Source organism: Phodopus roborovskii, unplaced genomic scaffold (assembly GCF_943737965.1).
Source record: "Phodopus roborovskii unplaced genomic scaffold, PHOROB, whole genome shotgun sequence".
Taxonomy (NCBI): domain Eukaryota; kingdom Metazoa; phylum Chordata; class Mammalia; order Rodentia; family Cricetidae; genus Phodopus; species Phodopus roborovskii.
Window position 1 is genome coordinate 1,693,359 of NW_026126413.1, and position 21,547 is coordinate 1,714,905.

The window sequence follows — 21,547 nt, forward strand, 5'->3', positions numbered from 1 at the left end:
GTAACAAGGTTATTGTGGCCTTTTTCTATCTTGTTGATTTTCTCTAAAAACCAACTCTTTGTGACATTGATATTTGTATTGTTTTCCTGGTTTCTATTTTGTTGATTTCAGCCCTCAAGTTGATATTTTCCTGGCATCTACTCCTACATGGTGAGTTTGCTTCTCTCTGTTCTAAGGCTTTCAGTTGTGCTGTTAAGTCTCTTATGTGACTATCCTCTGTTTTGTGCACTTAGTGCAATGAACTTCCCTCGTAGCACTCTTTCAAAGTGCCCAATATGTTCGGGTATGTTGTGTCCTCATTCTCGTTGAATATTAGAGAGTCCTTAATTTCTTTCTTTATTTCTTCTTTGACCCAGGTGTGGTGCAGTTGTACATTGTTCAGTTTCCATGAGGTTGCAGGATTACTTCTATTTGTGTTGTTGTTGAATTCCAATTTTAAAGCATGTTTGTCTGGTAAGATACAGGAGACTATTCCTTCCTATCCTTCTGAATCTGTTGAGGTTTGTATTGCCACCTAGTATGTGGTCGATTTTAGAGAAGGTTCCATGTGGAGTGGAGAAGGAGGTATACTCTTTTGTGTTTGGATGGAATGTTCTATTGATTTCTGTTAAACTCAGTTGAGACATAACTTCTGCTGGTTATTTTTTTTTTTTTTGTTGAGTTTCAGATTGGTTGTCCCATTTAGTGTTGAGAGTGGTGTGTTGAAATTTCCCACTATAAGTGTGTGTGGTTTTATATGAGCTTTGAGTTTTAATAGCATTTCTTTTAGGAATATTGTTCCTTCATATTTGTGGCATAGATGTTCAGAACCGAGACTTTGTGTTGATAGATTTCTTCTGCGATGAATACAAAATGACCATCTTCATCTCTTTTGATTAATTTTGGATTGAAGTCTAACTTGTTAGATATTAGGATAGCCACACCTGCTTGCATCTTGGTTCCACTTGATTGGAAGATCTTTTCCCAACCCTTAACCCTGAGGTAATATCTATCTTTGTACCTTAGATGTGTTTCTTGTATGCAGCAGAAGGATGGATTCTGTCTCGTTTCCATTCTGTTAGCCTGTTTCTTTTCATAGGTGAGTTAAGTCCATTAATGTTGAGGGTGAGTAAAGATCATTGATTGTTGATGATTGTTTGATTTAAGTTTGTTATGGGCAGTGGTATTGTGAATATATTTATTCTGCTTTACCCTTGGTTTCTGGTGTAGTTGGATTATCTGTAGCCTACATTTTTGCGGGCATAGTTACTGTCCTTGGGTTGGAGTTTTCCTTCCAGTACTTTCTGTAGGGCTTGATTTGTAGATACTTATTGGGAAAATCTGGTTTTATCATTAAATATCTTGTTTTCTCCATCTATAGTGATTGAGAGTTTTGCTGGATATAGTCAGAGCTATTGGCCCTGTCCATTGGCCCAATAAGAAGCCCTAGCCATTGGCCAAAATATTTATAAATAATATAGTGTCTGTGTGCTTATTTGGTGCTGATGAGCATCAGAACCTGGAAGGACAAATAATTTTCAAACAAGTAAGAACAGACTCAGGAGGTTGTATTTTTCATTTGTATGTATACCCACACTTAACGGTATTAAAAGAGGAAAAGACTTTATCAGTTTGAGAGTGGAGTGGCATGAGAGAAGTCTACATTAGGGACTAGATGGAAGAAAAGGAAAAAAGAAAATGATGTTAATCTATTTTAATTAAAATATATAAAACATAAAATAAAATCCTGAGGAGTAAAATAAAAACATTCCATAATTATTCAGCAAGCTTGTACAAATTTCAGTAAAATAATTGTATTTTGTATTAAGTCATTATCATAAAAATATCTTTTAAACATAAAAATACTTGAGGAGTGTACTTCCATGTAAGATGACACTCCTACAATATGTGAAACATTTGCTTCAAACTCAGAAGTATATTGAATAACATTAGAACATAAATATAACACCAAACTGAGAAAACAGTTAATTTTTCCAGTAAATCTTTATGCTGCACATATTAACAATGCCTCATTAGCTTAAAGACAGAAAAATGAGATCCATTTAAGAAAAGCAAAAACAAAAATTACCCCATACATGTGGTCAATTTTTTCTTAACATGACATAGTAGGTATTTTTTTGTATTATTTTTTGCTCTGTATACAAAAAGAGTTGAGTCTTTACCCCCGTTATGCTCATAAATCTGGGCAAGACAGTACTCTTCTAGAACCTTCTTAATGGACATGAAGGTAGATGGATCTTGGAGGCTCATTTTTCAACCATTCTAGTTGAAATGACAAGCTCCTTATTCCCCAGGAGATCCCAGTTTAGTGATCAGAATAGGACTTAGATACTTGTTAAATGATTCTTCAGATGCCTAGTCTAACCTTCAAACTGTCTGTATGGCTATTTCTCCTACTCTATGCATTTCCTTTTTCACAATGTTCTTATAATGTTCTTGTTTTTAAAACTCAAGACACCATCATACTGCTGCTGGTAATTTTATTCTTTCTCCAAATGTTTCCATACCTCAAGCCTTGATCATGTTCAACATTATCATAAGACTCTCTGTCTTAATAAAGCTCAAGTGCAAAGGTTAAAAAAATAAAAAAGAAATGAAGAAAGTCAGTCAAAATAAACTTCTGTCTTTTCTATGTCCCTGTATGGACAAACATGCTTGCGTATATATGGTCAAATTTAAGCAATACACTACAGATAAAACAATAACAGTAGTCAACAAATTTAACATGTGGGCAACTGCCTTAACTCCAACTCCCCACACATAAGAGGACCTATAGTTTGAGAACACCTTGCACTACATAGCAAGTCAACTTCTGTGTTTTCCACATCCCTGTATGGAAAAACATACTTGCACACATATGCTTAAATGTAAGCAACACACTACAGATAAAACGATAACAATAGTCAACAAGTTAGACATGAGGGCAACTGCCTTAACTCCAACTCCCCACACATAAGAGGACCTATAGTTTGAGAACACCATGCACTACATAGCAAGTTCTTGTTCAAGCTGGACTATATGCAAAGTCTATATTCCTTAAACAAATAACTGCTAAAAATTTGTGATAGGGAATTTTCCCCACATGCTTTATGTGTTAATACTTGGTCCCCTTTGGCTGAACTGTTTCAGAAAACTAAGGTTGTATGGTCTTGTTGGAGAAAGTGTGGACTTGTTAGATGAGGTTTGTCTCTGACAGTGAGCTTTGAGGTTTCACAAGCCCATGCCAGGCCCATTGTCTCCTTCTTTTCCAGATTGAGCGCACTCTTAATGCATTGGTATTGGAATCTATTTCTTTGCAGTTTTTACCTACTCAGAATACCTCCAGAGAAAACCAGCCTCTTGTACTGAAAAGGTAATGGATCCTTGGACTCTCTTTTGAGAGACAATCATTCTTGAAACTCTCGGTACCATAATCCATAATCCACTCTACTAAGTAATCTATCCAACTATCTCTATCTATCTATCTATCTATCTATCTATCTATCTATCTATCATTCACATGATTAATTTTCATCAGTTCTGTATCTCCAGAAAACTGTGAAAAATATATATTGTCATGTCCTTCTGCTTTTGGTTGTGATAATAATGGACTAACAATTTAAAACTATAAGCAATCCCTCACTTAAATGCTTTATTTTATGATTGCTGCCTTGGCCATCGCGCCTTTTCATAGTAATAACACATGATCATAATATAGCACCATAAATTTGGAAGACAATGAAAAAAAGGTCTGCCACACTAAATGATGACTAAGGTGATAAGGCAACACAATAATATGACTACTGAGGTAAGATAAAAGCAAATGTGTATATGAGCTTCTTTAAAATCTATTATGTGTACCAGCAAACTCATCGAACTCACTCATCATTAGTTAATTCTCCAAAAGAAATACAGCACATACTCAAGCAAATTTGACCACAATTATAGTAGCTTAATTTGGAATAGACATATTTTCAAAACAGAACAGATAGTCAATAATGATTCATTTTTGATGGTCTATCTACCTAACACCACATATAGAAGAAGAAACTAATTAAAGCTAAATATACTTCATTTACAAAACAAATTTATGACCAAGTTGAAGCAACACTCATAAAACAAAACCAGTGGAATGAAGAAGAGATATTACGGCTATGATTTTAAAGCAAAGCTGAGGCTACAAAGTGAAATTTCTTTTTAAGGACATAGCAAGTAAACAAAAATAATGTTACTACATTGGTGTGGATTAATGAGTTAGATAGTAAAGTATCTGTGGTGAAAGAACAAGAACATGAATGCAATCCCCTGATATCACACAAAAAAAGCCAAGAATTGTGCCCTGTGTTACTGTTAATGTCATGTAACAGGAAGCAGCTTGCCAGAACTCCTTGTTTTATTGCAAGTTGCAGGCCAGTGAGCAAAACTGTGTCAAATAATAAATGGGGTTATTGCATAAGGAATAGCACTTAAAGTTGGCCTCTGGCCTTCTAATGTACATATAAATACATATGCATTCACATGTGCATCTGCACACACAAGAACATTCATACATATACACCTACAAGGTAAAAAGTGAGCCACAACATTTAATCTATATATTTTTTACAAACACTTGTATCTTCTTACAAATATCACATTGTATTTATATAAAGATTAAATATTTTATAAAGCTGGTTTTCTTCCACAAATGAAATTTATAAAACAGTAGATTTTACCAACTAGCCCAAAGGAAGAAAAACACAAAAACAATTTGCAACTCAAATCTAGAAAAATGCTCCTTCACTGGTCTATTTTAATGAGATCATGCAAAAATCGTGAATTTTTCCCAATTCTTGAAAACATTCTCTTTACTATCTAATTTTATATGATTTTTTCCTGCTGCAGCCTTTCTAAATTATTATAACTTTGTAGGGGTTCACTTATCAGAACAAATTAGATATTAAAAAATAAAAAACCTACTGATTCCAGACAGTATTGAGTCTAATGTTGGCTATCCTTCTACCTAAAGAGAAACACAATACATAAAAATAATAACATCATGTAACAAGTTACTAAAATATGAAGAAAAAAAAAGAGGTAGAAAAAACTCCTTGGAGGGAATGCAGATAGCTACCAGTGTTTTTGCTGTTTTGTTTTTGCCTAGTTAGTAGTAAGACAAAACTTCTTATCAGCAAAAATTCACAGACTGTTATAATAACATTTCAAGGACTTTTTGCTTTTCCTGTTCTAATATCAAGGAACAGGTGCTTTATAGAATAGAAACAAACATCATGAAAGAAGGCATAACATTACCTTTTCTACAGAGTCCTGCAAGCTTGTGGAATGAAGAGTTTTGAACTATCTTCTCCCTGTAGTAAGATAACGCAAGAATTAAAAGCCTTGTGTTAGCTTCCTGGAGCACTGAAAAATACTTACCCATCAGTGTCAGGATTGAGACCACAGTGACTACAGCATATAGTCCCTTTGCACTATACAAAGGAAAGCACAGAATAGCATGTCTGAACCTCAGGAATGAGAAGGGGAGGGGTGGAAGGAAACATGGAGTGTAAAGAGTCTGACATTGAAATTCTGTAAGCTTTTGAATATAATACTGGTAAGATTCCTGAGTGGCTGCTATGATATCTGAGAATCAGCACAGATAAAACCCAGAGACTGAAGTACCCACCAAAGAATGCCACTCAAGTTTCAGGCTGGTCTCTGAATGGTGTATCTCAGGTCAGAGCAGAGGAGCACCGCAGCCATTTAAAATACCAAACTAGCATTTCAGCCTCAGCAAAGAAAGTTGCTTCAGGATGTGTGGTCAGAACTTAAATATATTGACTGATAAAATTGTGGTGATTCCTCTACTAGCTTTAAAGCTGGCAGGGAAAACATGATCAGAGAGAGGTAAGATTGACACTCTCCTCAGCCTCATTGTATTATAAGAAACACTGGACCAGTACATCTACAGTCTGTCCTAGATAATTTTACTTTAGCCATATAAAGTATAGTACATTTGGGGGGAGAGGTTATTTAGATAATATTTAACATAGGCCTAAGTCCACAATAATTTATATCATGTTTACATTGAAGCTCTTTGCAGAGAACATATGGCTTCACCAATAAGACAATTTTTTGTTGACTTAAAAACAATACTCAAGAAAAGGTTCTTGGAGAATGACTAAATTACACATCATGCCTGTGGGAGTCAGGATTGGCCTAGCCCTAAGATAACATAGAAGTCATTTAAGCTGTTGCAAAGCACAAGTGACTTCATTCATAAGGTTGGATTTTATGGCTTGAAAACAATCCACAAGATTAAGGGGGAAAGGGTCTGGGATAAATAAATAAAGAAAAGTTCTGGGAAATAGAGTCAGAGTCTTTGTCATTGAACATCAAAAGATCACCAGATTTTAAAAGCACATCATCCTTGGCTTTCCAGCAAGAGTGCTATGCACATCATTTCACTGAAAGGATAACTGTGTGTTTAACTTTCCTGGCTTCTTCAGTGCTTATCAGTGTACAGACTTTTACCCTCTAGATGAAATACATATGTGAAGAGTACATAGGACTTCCTACATTATACCCAACTATTCTGGGACTGTAAATTGCAAAATAATTAAAATAACAAAAAAGTGCACCTTGAAAGTATGCAGGCTTTTGAGATGAATGTCCAGAACATTTATGGTATTATAGTTAAGGTGAAGTGGGCTCATCTCTTCATATTAAATTAGTATTGATAAATGCTGAAGCTTAGTGTCTGTGAATGATAAAGACAGTGCTGCAGTTTAGGGCACACACATCATGTGGAATTTTGAAATGTAAGTTTGTTGAGGTGATGTTAATTTTCTTTTGAAACTGTCCAGAATTGTCCTTTCATTTTCTTTTTCTTTTTTCCTTTTTCCTTTTTTATTTTTATTTTACAAGTCGATCCCAGTTCCTTCTCCCTCCCTCCCTCTTTCCCTCTTTCCCACCCTCCCATCTCCCCCACCACCCTCCCCTCCCATCTCCCCCCAACTCCACATGTAGGTTGATGCCTTCCAGGAGGGGTCATATAAATCTGTCAAGACATTTGGAGTAGGGACTAGGTCTTCTCTCATGTCCTTAGGTTAAGAGAGTATCCCTCCATGGGGGGTGTGCTCCCAAAGTCCTTTTGTTCACCAGGGATACATCCTGGTTCCACTCTGTATGAGGTCCCTTAGGCTGCCCAGGCCTTCTAACTGAGACTCATGTTCAGTCAGTGCCATGCTGGATTCCCAGTTATCAGTCTGGGAGCCCATTAGCTCCTCCTTCTTCAGGTCAGCTGTCTCTATGTGCTTCTGTAGCCTGGTCTTGTCCTCTGTCTCTGCATCTGGACTATAGTGCAGCTCAGTGTTTTGTTGTGGGTGTCTGCTTCTGTTTCCTTCAGCTACTAGATGAGGGCTCTATGATGGTGGATAAGTTAGTCATTGATCTCATTATCAGGGAAGGGCATTTATGGTAGCCTTTCCACTGTTGCTCAAATTGTTAGTTGGGGTCAGTCTTGTAGGTCTCTGGACATTTCTCTAGATTCAGTTTTCTCTTCAAACCTGTAATGACTCCATCTTTTATGGTCTCTCTCTCTCTCTCTCTCTCTCTCTCTCTCTCTCTCTCTCTCTCCCTCTCCCTCCCTCTCTCTCTCTCTCTCTCTCTTTCTCTCTTCCCCTTCTCGTTTCTCTCATCTATTTCTCCCCTGACTCAATCTTCCTAGTCCCATGTGCTTTCCTCTCCTTCCTTTCTCTTTCTCCTAGTTCCCTGTCCACTAACTGCCACCCCCCAGCCCCACTACCCATTTGCTCAGGAGATCTTGTCCCTTTTTCCTTCTGTGAGGGACCTTCTATGAATCTCATAGTAGCCTCCTTGTATCCTAGTTTATCTGGTGGCATGAATTATAGGTTGGTGTTCCTTTGCTCTATTTCTAAAATCCAGATATGAGTGAGTACATGCCATGTTCCTCTTTTTGTGACTGGGTTACCTCATTCAGGATGAAGAAAGGATAAAGAAGATGTGGCACATTTACACAAGGAATACGACTCTGCAGGGGAAAAAACAAAACAATGGAATCTTGAAATTTGGATGCAAGTGGATGGAGCTTGTCATTTCATTTTCAAATAACAAAGAATATTATTCTTTTCCACTTTGGATAATTTAGGTGAAATTTTGTTCCCTTGGCCTGCTTGACACATGTAAGTTATAGAGTGTGTGTGACCCACATTAACTTATAAAACATGTCTTGGAGGAAGCCATGAGGGACCAGGGAGATTAAGTTGGAGGAGAAATAAATGAGAGCAAGAAAAGAGATACCTTAATAGAGGGATTCATTATTGGTTTAAAGAGAGCAATAGTGGAGAGGCTACCTTAAATATCCTTCCCCTATAATGAGATTGATGACTACTTTATATGCCATCATAGAGCCTTCATCCAGTAACTAATGGAAGCAGAGGCAGAGACTCACAGCTAAGTACTAAGCCAAATACCTGGAATTCAGTTTTAGAGAGCAAGGATTTATGAGCAAAGGAGTCAAGACCTGGCTGGAGAAATCCATAGAAACAGTGTCCTGAACAAGGAGAAGCTCATGGACCCCAGACTCACATCTGGGGAACCAGCTTAAGACTGATCAAGACCTGAAAGTTGGTGTTAGTCAGGAGGCCTGGGCATTCTATGGGCCTCTCATAGTGGATCAGTATTTATTCCTAGGATACAAATGGACATTTGTAGCCCATTCTCCATAGAGGGATACTCTCTCTCTGCCTAGATACTTGGGGGAGGGCCTATGCCCTGCCCCAAATGATGTGACAGCCATGGAAGTTCTCACCCTTTCTATGGAGCAGAAGAGGTATGGGATAGGGGTTGATGGATGGCATGGGAGGGTGGGAGGGAGAGGTAACTGGGATTGATATATAAAATAAGATTGTTTCTAATTTAAATAACAAAATAAAACAAAACACAGCCTTTGAGAAATTTAAGTCACATTTTAGAAAGGTTATAAATTCAGCAAAGAAAAAGATGAAGGTGTTGCCTCTGAACTCCTTTAACCCACTCCCAAAGATGATTATCATATCTTTTATTTCAAGGATATGCTTCATGAGAATTTACTGTATTTTTAAAATTCAAAGTCTCATCTTTTAGCTCTGGCATTCTTGAGCAGACTAGCATTGAATATGGAAATATCCTATTAGCCCTGTATCTTTGATACTGTGAGATCTATAACTATCACATGTAACACACAACTATATGTAACAAACTTGCCATATATAACATATGTGCCTTATGCAATTTCATGGACATGCGCAATATTATTCATATGATTAAAAAAAATACTTTTGATGTATTTTTATTTCACTTTTTGTTGTTATGAACACTGATGATAACTGTTGCCCAGTGTCCATTGTATGTACTAGTATAAGTTAAACATTGTAAGCAATGTAGGTTTGAACCCAGAGAATACACTCCATGGGTGGTATTCGCAGGAAAATCATCTCACAAAGTTAGTAGAATTTTTAATATGGGAAAAAATAGCAAGAATATTTGGAAATATTTCAAGATATGAGTACTTGATAAATTAAATAAGTCTATGTTTATAATGTGTAACAAACTTAATTATGTGCTATATGTTCAGACAACATTTAATCATATACAGTAAATGGTTCCTCAGAATCTGATGTTTCCCTATATATTATAGTACTTAATTAAATGTAGCATCACTAAAGGAAGATGAGAGAACACTAAAGTCTAGAACATGTAGGGAAGTGATTATCTGAGATCAGACAAGATCAGGCATGTTCAGGGTGGTATGGCCATAGACATGGGAAGTGATTATCTAAAACCACAGAAATAAAGTTTATTTCATGTTTTTCCTCATGGATAACAAACACCCTCATCTATGCAGCACATAAAGATGAAACATAAGATTGTACAAATATATATTTGACCATGGATTTCTTATTTTGTGTCTCATTAAACACAACAAATATTTTAACCTAACAAGAAACACTAAAGCATCACAAAAAATTATTCTAAGAAAAGGATAATATTGTTAACATACAATTTTGTTTCTAAACTGTTGATTTAGCATAATACCAAGTATTCTCAAAATTATATCAGTTTCTTCTAAATTCAGAAATGCAACTTAAATTGTTATTTTGCTTTTAGTATATTAAAATATCACAATACCAAGAGTCCTAATAATTACTAAAATTTGTAGATCATGTTTCTCCAATATTATGCATAAAATACTCTAACCAAACACTTGTATTTCATTATAGTATATCATGTTCTACTATTTTGCTCTTGTACATAAAATCATGTTCTTTCCCTTATTTTTTCAAAATTCCAGACATAGATTCACATAATGCTGCTATGATTTGGTATTTGTGATAGGTATCATAATCATTATCTTAATATAGTATGATATGATTCTATACTGCTAAGTCCTTTAAATGTTTGACATGGAACTGTTTAGATACTTCAAATACCCTTGAATAACATTCATTATTTCATGTAAAACTGAGAATGAAGAAATATTATGAGGATAGCATCAAGAATTTCATTTATATTATTTATTCATATGTTTTAATAAGGAGGTATTTTAATGTGAGAAGACAGAAAATGAATGAGAGTGGAGAAGGAAAATGCAAGAATATTAGGCCCAAGGATGTCTTTCTCCATCATGAACAGAGTTTGACCACATGATCTATTTTATTCTGAATTACTCTAGAGCCACTTTGATTTTTTTTATTTTATTTTAAGATGACATGTTAATGATTATGAATACTTAGCATTTATATACCCATTCTATTTCCCAAGCACTTAGCTAATTAATCTTTAAAACACCCTCGTGAGAAGAGTAAGTGTTATTATGCCTAATTGACACATAAAAATGCAGATTCACACAGAGAGGTTAAGAGCAAAGGAAACCATCTTGCATGCAATGAAATGCCATTTTGGAGTATGAGAAATTATAATTACAAATCCAAAGGCAAGATTATATTTATACATCTCAGAAAGTACTAATTTATTTATTTTATGTCATGCCAACCCTTACCCATCCTGTGTTAGGAAAACAAAAGTGTACTGATAGCAGAAAGGTACAAATAATTCTAGATTGAGAAAAGGAATGAGTGAAGACAGTCTGACAATAGCGTTAGAGAATCCTTCAGATGACCTCAACCTTAGTAGAATTTTTGTTTTATCTTCTGCCTAGAAAACTCAGCTTCATTTTTCTAAGATTAAAGTTTTTGTTTCTCAGCAATCAAATATTGTCACTACAGTACCTTAATTAATTAGCTAACTATTTCATCCATTACAGAATTTATTCTTTAAATTCATCATGACTACATGTGTAGGTAAGAGAAACTATGCAAATCATTGCATTTACAGTATACTTATAAACTAATCAATATGGACTGATGTCATTTTACTTTTATCTTCAAAACTTGAAACTCAGTTTAAAATGTTAAATTTTTCTTCTAAGAAAATACAAATAAAGATGCCCTAATATAAGGAATATCAGAAATTCCCATTGCCATTTATGTTTTCATTATTTTAGAATTATTTTCTTATTTTAATTCCTGATAATTCCTTAGAAATAAGTGTTAATATGAGCCAATTGTTTCAAACAGTTAAAAGAAAAAAAATAACATTATATTATATGATTCTTAGAATTGTGCTTCATTGGGGTAAAATTTCTTTTTAAACTTAATAATTTAAGTATTCAATATAGTCTCTGTAATGGCAGATACTTGTGTCACTCTATGCAAATGTTATTATTTTCACTGCAACACTTATATGTTCTTTTCAAATAACTGTGTAAACTAGCTACCTACTTGAGAGAAATGTTTATGCTTTGATTTCTTTGACTATATTCAGTTTTTGGTAACTTTTCTTTGTGTTTACAGCAAACAAGTCTCAGACTATGAGATGGCAACTTTAACCCCAATTCAATGATTTCTTTTTCTCGATTTGTAATCAAATTCTTCACAGCTTTTGGTATTGTTTGTTTCACACTAAGTCTCAATGCTCTGATTAAAAAAAAAAAAGGAGTAACAAAACTATGTAAATTCCTTCCTTGATGATCTCAAGTTTTCTATCAAGTTTCTAATATTAACTTCTCCACATTGATCTCTGAAATTACTTTTTATTCACTGATCCAGACACATTTGAATTTGTGCCTATTGTATCTGAAGTCCACTCTATTTGCATAGGAGTGGAGACTTAATGGCTAAGAAAGTAAACTGAGGTCTTTCTTCCTGAGATTTGAACACTAACTGCATAGCTAGTTAAGAGTTAAAATAAACAAATTACTTGAAGTTCCTTTTTATTGATTTTCTAAACTGAAAAAATAATTGTTGAAGTCCTTGTGAATGTTTTGGTTGTCATGTTTAGAAGTTAATGGATTACTATTGTACAACATTATTCAGAGAATAATATTTTTTTCAATTAATTTTTCTTTCATTTATTACATCCACACTGCAGTTTCCCTTGCCTTCCCTTCCCACACCTTCCCCTACTTTCTCTCAACCACCTCTTCTTCAGATCTACTCATGACCTCAGAAAAAGCCTGGCCTCCCAGGGGCATCCATCAAATATGCATGGAATGCTACAATAAGACCAGGCACCAGCCTTTCATGTCAAGGCTAGACAAGGCAAACCAGAAGGAGGAAAAGAGTTCCAAAGGCAGGCAAAAGAGTCAGAGACACACCCACTCCCAATGTTATGACAAGAACACCAAGCTACACAACTATAACATACAGGCAAAGACTTATGTCAGCCCCATATATGCGCCCTGTTCTCTATGAGCCCACCTGAGTCCTGGTCAGTTAATACTGAGGGCAGTGTTCTTGTGTTTTTGACCCCTTTGTCTCCTCCAATCCTTCCTTTCCTTTTCAGAAGAACTCTGCAAGTGCTGCTTACTACTTGATTTTGGGAGTCTGCAAGTGCTCCCATCAGTTGCTACATGAAGTCTTTCTGGTCTTTTGGATGACATGTATGCTAGAATCCAGTTCCTGCACATCCTACAGCCAAGACTAATTAGTTCAGAGGTTTTGTGACTGAGTTGCTTTATGAGTCTCTCTACTTGAGGTTTTGCTTGGTTGCAAATAAGGTCTGAAAAGTAATATATTTGAAGTGGGTCTGGGTTTATGTATGTTTGATTTCAGTATTTAAGTTACTTGTACCTTATAATTCTTGTATTACATCTTGTTCTTGTCTTTTATGTCATTCTTAGTGAGTTTATTAATGTGGCATATACTGCTTGCACAGTACAACTATTATCCCTCAATACAATTATTATGTTTTTATTTTATTCATTCCAGATTAGACTCTATTCCATCTCTAATTTGGTAAATGATATATGAGCTCTTGAGATGTTACCTACTTGTGATGTTTTTCAAGAATGATACAAGAATTTGTTGCTACAATCACCATGTCACATTTTGGAACTCTTACTGTATTTCGTTTCCCAATTAAGAGCTATGTCCCTGAAGGCAAGCAAATTGCATACTGAGCTTACAATTTCTAAAATATTTCTTTGTCATTATCATTAACATAGCTTATGTTCATTCTTGCATGCATTAACAGTTTTATGCTATATTAATTGAAAGTAGTTACAACTAGCCAATATATATTTGTTACTATTTTCAGCTCACTGAAGAGACAGACTAATAATTGCAGGTAAAGAAGAAAATAAATGGAAAAAAGATGCTATATACTTGTAGATATTTTACTGACCATATTTTTACTTCTTTGAACCACAAAATTATAAATGACAGCTGCATTATACTTCCATAATTTTAAACTATAACTTAAAAAACATTATTTTTGGAGTTCATTTTAAAATTTGAGTCAAAATGAGAAGGAAATGTAATATTTGATTCTATCGTGGGCACATGAAAGATAAAGGAGCTGAAGGTCATGCAAGTTATGACTCTCAAATATTTTAATTTCCCATAAATAAAAGTTTTTTTCATTTTCATTTCCCCTTTTTAATTACTTCTTAATTGGCAGTGAGAACAAATAAATAGTCTCATTCAGAGATAACTGCTTCAGCTTAGTAGTGAGAATTAAAGTGGAGCCGGGCATTGGTGACACATGCCTTTAATACTGGGACTCAGGAGGCAGAGGCAGGCAAATTTCTGTGAGTTCGAGTTCATCCTGGTCTGCAGAGCTAATTCCTGGACAGGCTCCAAAGCAATATAGAGAAACCCTGTCTCAAAAACAAAACAAAACAAAAGTGGAGTTTAGTTCTTTTGACATTAGACATATATGAATGACAAAATTTTCTTAGATATTTTTCAAACAGAGAGTATGTATAGTTAATTACATAAACCACAATAAAGCTACAGGAGAAATGAGTCCTCAGAGGATTGCTATTTTACACTTAGTAAAATGGTTAATAATGTACAAAGCCTGGTTCAAAGTAAATGGATAGATTACTTGATGATGTCTTGCCTTTTCATTAAAATGTAATTAGCCACAGAATAAAATAGTGGCCGATTTTTGAGAAAAAAAAATATCCTTGGAAACAAGATACTTTAAAAAAAAAAACATTTCTAAGTCTTCTAACTTTTCCCCAGTAGTTAAGAGTAATTTTGGCAATACAAAATGAATAACATCTATGAGTAAGTAGTTTTATTCATCTATTTTACATCATGGCTGCAGTGCCTCCTCCCCATTTTCCCTTCCTAATCCCTCTCTCCCCTGCACCCTCCCACCTCTAATCCCCCCACTTCTCTCTCCATCCAGGAAAGGGCAAGTCTCCTATGAGAACCAACAAAACATCTTACATCAAGTTAGCTCTCTCCATGCATTAAGGCTGGGCAGCGCCACCCAGTATGAGAAGTAGATTCCCAAAAGCCAGCAAAAGAGTAGAGGTTGTAGTGTCTTTTCCAGTCATTAGGAATCACATAAGAGGACCAAGCTACACTGCTGTAACAGTTTCTAAGCATAGAAAACAAAAGGGTAAGGACTGTAGCAATAAACAGGAGAATGATTTTGTTCAGGTGCTTTGAGAGTTCTGAATTGACTGGGAGGAGACAAGTTGAATCAAATCCTAAAATTCTTTATAAATTTCCAGGTGGATATTCTGAGTATTCTAGATTTACACATACTATATGTTTTTCTAGTAGTTCAAACTATTTATGTATTAGTTCCTTGCTTGTTACAGTGATAAAACTTCATGATCAACTCAATTTATGGAGGGATTTGCTTTGCATTCACATTTCAGAGTAATAAGTATGTTTCTTGACAAGGAGGCAGAACAGAAAGCCACAGGCAAGGAAGCGTGGTGATCAGGAAACCAAGAGATCACACCTACAAGTACACTGGCAAAGCATAAAGTGCAAACCAAAAGTGGGGTGAAGCCCCTTCCCACCAGTGATGCATTCCCTCCCTCAAGGCTGTGCCACTTCCTGAAATAGCTCCACCAACAGGGGAATAAGAGTTTAATTACCTTAGCTTCTAGGGGACTTTTCTCAATAAAATGATCGACCAGTTATCACAGTTTAGAAAAGTTGTCCAATATACTTCTTTTAAGATTTAATGTTAATTTATTTCATTATTATTTTATGTTTTCTATTCATTTTACATGCCAAACACAGTTTTCTCACCCTCCCATCCTCCCTCTTCCTCCCTGCTACCCTACTCAGAAGGGGCATGGCCTGCCAGGAGTAGTCAACAAAACCTGGGTTATCAGTTAAAGCAGGGCCAAACCCCTCTCCCCAGTATCAAGGTTGAGCAAAGCATCCCACCATAAAGAATGGGCTCAAAAAGCCAATCTATGCACCAGGGATAGATCCTGGTGGCACTATTAGGAGCTCCACAAACAGACCAAGCCACATAACTGTCGCCCACATGCAGAGGGCCTAGTTAGGATCCATGAAGGTTCCACAGCTGTTGACCGAGATTCCATGAGCTCCCATGAGATTGGGTCAGCTGTTTTTTGTATTGATACAATTTTCTAAAACTATTCATATGAATCTGTCAAAATTTCATATAAAATTTAAATAATATACACCATAGCAGTATGTTTCTCTATGCCATTCATTATTTCTAAAACAATACATAATATTAAATATTATTATTAGTTTCTAAGAGTTTATAGGAGTATGTTTTCTGATATTAATACATTTTAAATTATATAATACTATGAGTGAGGAAGATTGTAAGGTCAGCTAACTTGTTTATAATATTTCTTTTGAAATTTATGAGGCTTTTTTCTGTAGCATTCTATGAGTTTACTTTTCACACATGAGTAGATTAATAATATAAATATGAATATACATAACTATGTATACATGTTATAGTATTCTATATACATAAATATATGAATTTATATGCTATCAGCAAATTCATCATCATCATCATTTGCTATAGCGTACATGAACTAGATAACAAACAATAAAGTCTAGTGAGTGAAAAATAAATTATTCTCTTTTTATTACTCCATTTAGAGTGAGCTGCTACTAGAAGCATTTGGGCGAGCCAAATTGAGAAAGGTAAACAAGATAGTTCCTCAATTGTAGCTCACTTCTCAGGACATCCAACATTGACATTAAAATCAGCCATCATCAACATAAGAAATTGTTCCTAAATTGTTCTTATCTTCATAATCATACATTCTCAATTCTTACTATAGACACTTCTTTTGTTCAGTAGGTAGTGATTATTCAACTGCAGAGAAAATGAGTCTATGTAGTGCTTCCCTCTACAGAAGACACACACACACACACACACACACACACACACACACACACACACATATATATATATATATATATATATATATATATATATATATCCCGAGCCTTGGCTCAGATTGTGGTGGAAGATGGGGCTAAGAGACTATGAAGGCAAAGGGAGTACATATATATATATATATATATATATATGTATACACATACATGAGTATTTACTCAATGTGAGAAAATATTGCACATATAACATTACACAAGAAACAACTGCATCACAAAACCTCAACAAAACACACATGAAGGAGGAACTATGAAGTTCGACCAATGACTGATGAGCCATTGGCAGTTAGCAGCTTCTAGAAGAGGGAAAATCAGTTTCGATAGGGTTGGATCCCTGAGTCTTCATGCTCAAGCACACAGTCCTATACTCACATGCTCACCAGCACCATTAAGTAGAACCAATGTGTTTGAAAACAGTGGTGTGTGAATTTGGGAGGGAATAATAGTTGTGACAGTAGAACAATAAGAATGAGGGAATAGAGGTAGATGTGATCAAGACATGTAATATGAACATTGAAAATTCTCAAAAACTAAAAATAAGTTATTTAAAAATACTTTTTAAAAGTAAAATATTTGTTTTACAAATGTGGGTGCCTTTGTATTTGGGGCATGATGTTCAGAATTGAGACTTTGTGTTTATGGATTTCTCTTGCAATGAAAACGAAATGACAGACTTCATCTCTTTTGATCAATTTTGGTTTGAATTCTAACTTGTTAGATAGGATAGCCACACTTGCTTGCTTCTTGGGTTCATTTGATTGGAAGATCTTTTCCCAACCCTTTACCCTGAGGTAATGTCTATCTTTGAAGCTTAGATATGTTTCTTATATGCAGCAGAAGATTGGATTCTGTCTTCTTATCCATTTTGTTTGCCTGTTTCTTTTCATAGGTGAGTTAAGACCATTAATGTTGAGGAAGAGTAGGAACATTGATTTTTAATGCTTGTTTGTATTAGATTTGTTGTTGGCAGTGGTACTGTGAATATATTTGTCCTGCATTACCATTGGTTTCTGGTGTAGTTAGATTATCTGTTGCCTACGTCTTTGTGGGCATAGTTAACTTCCTTAGGTTGAAGTTTTCCTTCCAAAACTTTCTGTAGCATTGGATTTGTAGTTACATATTGTGAAAATCTGGCTTTGTCATTAAATAACTTGTTTTCCCCATCTATAGTGAATGAGCGTTTTACTGGGTATAGTAGCCTGGGCTGGCATCCATGGACTCTTAGCACTTCTGGCCTTGAGGATTTTCATGGAGAAGTCAGGTGTAATTTTGATAGGTCTGCCTTTATATGTTAGCAGTCCTTTTTTCTTCACTGCTCTTAATATTCTTTCTTTATTCTGTATGTTAGGTGTTATTATTATTATATATCAAGGGGTCTTTTTTCTTTGGTCCAGCCTATTTGGTGTTCGCTATGCTTCTTGTACTTTCATGGGCATGTTCTTCTTCAGATTGGGAAAGTTTCCTTCGACAATTTTGTTGAACATGTTTTTGGAAACTTTTAGCTAAGCTTCCTCACATTCTTCCATGCCTATTATTCTTAGGTATGGCCTTTTCCAAGTAGGCCTCATCCCTGGATTGCAGGGATGGTTTAACATAAAAAAAAAAATCTATCAATGTGATCCACCATATAAACAAAATGAAAAAGAAAAACCGTATGCTCAGCTCTCTAGATGCTGAAAAAGCCTTCAAAAAATTCAACACACTTTCAAGGTAAAGGTCTTGGAGAGAACAGGGATAACAGGAATATACCTAAATATAATAAAAGCAATATACAGCACACCAACAGCCAACCACAAACTTAATGGAGAGACGCTTAAGGCGGTTCCTCTAAAATCAGGAACAAGACAAGGCTGCCCTCTATCTCGATATATATCTTCAATATTGTATTTGAATTTCTAGCTAAAGCTATAAGACAACAAAAGGAAATCAAGGGGATCAAAATTGGAAAGGAAGAAGTCAAACTGTCTCTATTTGCAGATGAAATGATTGTTTAGATAAGCAACCCGATAACCTCTACCAGGGAACACCTACAGCTGATAAAAAAACTTGAGCAAACTAGGTCCAAGATAAACTCAAAAAAATCAGCAGCCCTAGTTTATTCAGACAATAAAGAGGATGAGAAAAAAAAAATCAGAGAAACATCACCCTTTACAATAGTCACAAACAACAAAGTATCTTGGGATAACGCTTACCAAACAAGTGAAAGACCTATATAATAAGAACTTTGTGGCTCTAAAGAAAGAAATTAAAGAAGACAGCAGAAAATGAAAAGATCTCCCATGTTTTTGGACAGGTAGGATGAATATAGTAAAAATGGCAATCTTGCCAAAAGCAATCTACAGATTCAATGCAATACCCATTAAAATTCTCCACTGACCTTGAAAGGATAATAATCAACTTTATATGGAAAAGCAAAAGACCCAGGATAGACAAAACATCCCTGTATAACAAAATAACTTCAGGAAGCATCACAAATCCCTGACTTGAAGCTCTACTACAGAGATATAGTTCTGAAAACAACCTGGTATTGGCACAAAAGTACATAGGTAGATCAATGGAATTGAATTAAAAATTCTGATATAAACCCACACACCTGTGAATGCATGATTTTAAACAAAACAGGTAAAAGACTACAATGGGGAAAGGGAAGCATCTTCAACAAATGGTGCTGGCACAGTTGGATGATGATGTGTAAGAGACTGCAGATAGAACCATGTCTGTTGCCATGCACAAAACTCAATTCCAAATGGATCAAAGACCTCAACTTCAATCCAGCCACACTGAACCTCTTAGAAGAGAAAGTAGGAGGTACCCTTGAATAAATTGGTATATGGGACCACTTCCTGAACATAACTCCAAGAGCATAGACACTGACTCTGACTATAAATAAATGGGACTTCCTCAAACTTAGAAGCTTCTGTGAGGCAAAGGACAAGGTGGATAAGACCAAATGGCAGCTCACAGACTGGCAAAAGATTTTCACCAATCCTACATCTGACAAAGAGCTGATCTCCAAAATATACAAAGACCTCCAGATACTACTCAACAAATCAACAAACAACCCTATGAAAAAACAGGGTACAGAACTGAAGTAAGAATTCTCAATAGACACTTAACAAAGTCCTCAACATCCTTAGCTACCAGGGAAATGCAAATGAAACAACTTTGATATATCATCTTACTCCTTTCAGAATGGCTAAAATTAGAAACACCAATGACAACTTAAGCTGGAGATGATGTGCAGAATGGGGAAAACACCTTCACTGCTGGTGGGAGTGCAAACTTGTACAGCCATTTTGGTGATCAGTATGGCGGTTCCTCAGGAAAATGGGAATTAGTTTACCACAGGACCTGGCAATCCCCCTCTTAGGCATATACCCAAATGATCCACATCCATGCAACAAAGACATGTGCTCAACTATGTTCATAGAAGCATTATTTGTAACAGCAAGAACCTGGAAGCAACCTAGATGCCCCTCAACTGAAGAGTGGATAAAGAAGATGTGGCACATCTACACAATGGATTACTACTCTGCAGAAAAAAATAATGGAATCTTGAATTTCGTAGACAAGTGGATGGCACTTGAAGAAACCACCTGAATGAGGTAACCCCATCACAAATAGAGGAACATGGTATATACTTACTCATATATGGATTTTAGACCTAAGGCAAAGGTTCACCAGCCTATAGTTCACACCACCAGATGACCTAGGATACAAGGTGTATTCTAAGAGATTCATATAATGTCCCTCACATAAGGGGGAAGGGACAAGTCCCCCAAAGCAAATGGGAAGTGGGGGGGCAGTGAATGAAGAGTAACATGGTAGAAAGAGAAGGGGAGGAGAGGAAAGCATGTGGGTCTAGGAAGACTGAGTCAGGTTAGGACTGGAAGACAGGAGAGAGAGAGAGAGAGAGAGAGAGAGAGAGAGAGAGAGAGAGAGATGGAGAGAGAGAGAGCATAAAAGAGGGTGCCAGTATTGGTTTGAAGAGAAAGTTGAGCCTAAAGAAGTGTCTAGAGACCTACAAGACTGTGGCCAACTAACAATTTGAGCAACTGTCGAAAGGCTACCTTTAATGCCCTTCCCCGACAGTGAGATCAGCACTAACTTATCCACCATCATGGAGTCCTCATCTAGGACCTGTTGCAAACAGAAGCAAACACCCACAAGTAAACTCTGTGTCGAACTGGAATCCAGATGCAGAGAGAGAGAGGACAAGACCAGGTTGTAGAAACACATAGAGACAGTTGACCTGAAGAAGAAGGAGATAATATGCCCCCAGACTGATAGCTGGGAATCCAGCATGGGACTGACTCAAGCCCCCCCTGAATATGGGTCTCAGCTAGAAGGACTGAGCAGTGTAAGGGACCGCAGACAGTGGAACCAGGATGTATTTCTGGTGCACAAAAGGACCATGTGGACACATGCCCCATGAGGGATACTGCCTTAACCCAGAGACAGGAGAGACGTCCTAGTCCCTATTTCAAATGAATTAACAGATTTACATGACCCCATCTGGCTGGCATTGCCCTTCATGTGGAATTGGGGTGGGGAGATTGAGGGGATTGTGGTCAGGTGCATGTGAGGGGGCAGTGAGTGTAAGAGGGAGGTAGAGAGGGAGAAGGAACTGGGGTCGACATGTATAGTAAAAATTATATTAAAGAAAAAGAAAAGGCAAATGATCTTCTTAAAGCTATGTAAAAAAATAAATAAAAGTGGAATATTTGAAAGGAGTGTAAGCTTGGGCTGTTTCCAGTATAGTGAATGGAAAAAACATTATCGCTAGAACTGTAGGCAAGGGTCAAGGCTAAGCAACAATGGGG